Here is an 803-nt window from a genome sequence, read left to right on the forward strand (position 1 = left end):
ATAAATGAACTAGCTCTCAGCTGCAGTTATTATACTTAGGTATGTGTTTTGTCAGCGTTCTACTTATTCTATCCTCCTATTTAGAAATAGTTCTACCACACATTTATGAAAAAAATCCCAATTCCTTAGCTAATATTTAAATGCCATGATTATGAGGTCCCAATTAAAGTTTTAAGCTCATTTTCCCTCCCAATTGCCCTATACTCTAACAACATAGGACAATTTACATATCACAAATATACCAGAAAGTTTGCATGCCTCTACACCTCAAAATGCTTTTTCCTCTGTCTCTCTTTACCTATCTCATCTGTGCCATTTTCATTCATTCTTCTTAACTCAACTTAACACCACTTCTTTTTGAAATCCCTGGCACCGTCTTTGTCAGGGGCGACTGCAATCAAGAGAATCAAGCCCAGATTTCCCACCACAGTCACTACACCCAATGACTGTGGGACAGCTATGGTTACTTCTCAATGAGCTCCTTGCACTAGGCCTTAAGGCCTTCAAAGACAGGGATTGTATTTCCTCATCTTTGTGCGCCTAATGGCTACATAATCAATATTTGTTGGAGAAATTTATTATGTCCATGACCACCATTCCTCATGATGATTGGGCTATGGAAGGGAAAGGAGAAGATTGACCAAATCATTGTGGTTTTCCTTTTTTTTTTTTCAAACTCCACTCTCTACCATCTTTCAATTAAGTTAAAATTTAATTAAATTAATGATTTTCCTCCTCTTTTTAGATCTCAGATTTTTAATTACCTATCAAATGCAGACATGTAGCTACAAAGGAACAAATGT

This window comes from Tamandua tetradactyla, chromosome 8, assembly GCF_023851605.1.
Source record: "Tamandua tetradactyla isolate mTamTet1 chromosome 8, mTamTet1.pri, whole genome shotgun sequence".
Classification (NCBI taxonomy): domain Eukaryota; kingdom Metazoa; phylum Chordata; class Mammalia; order Pilosa; family Myrmecophagidae; genus Tamandua; species Tamandua tetradactyla.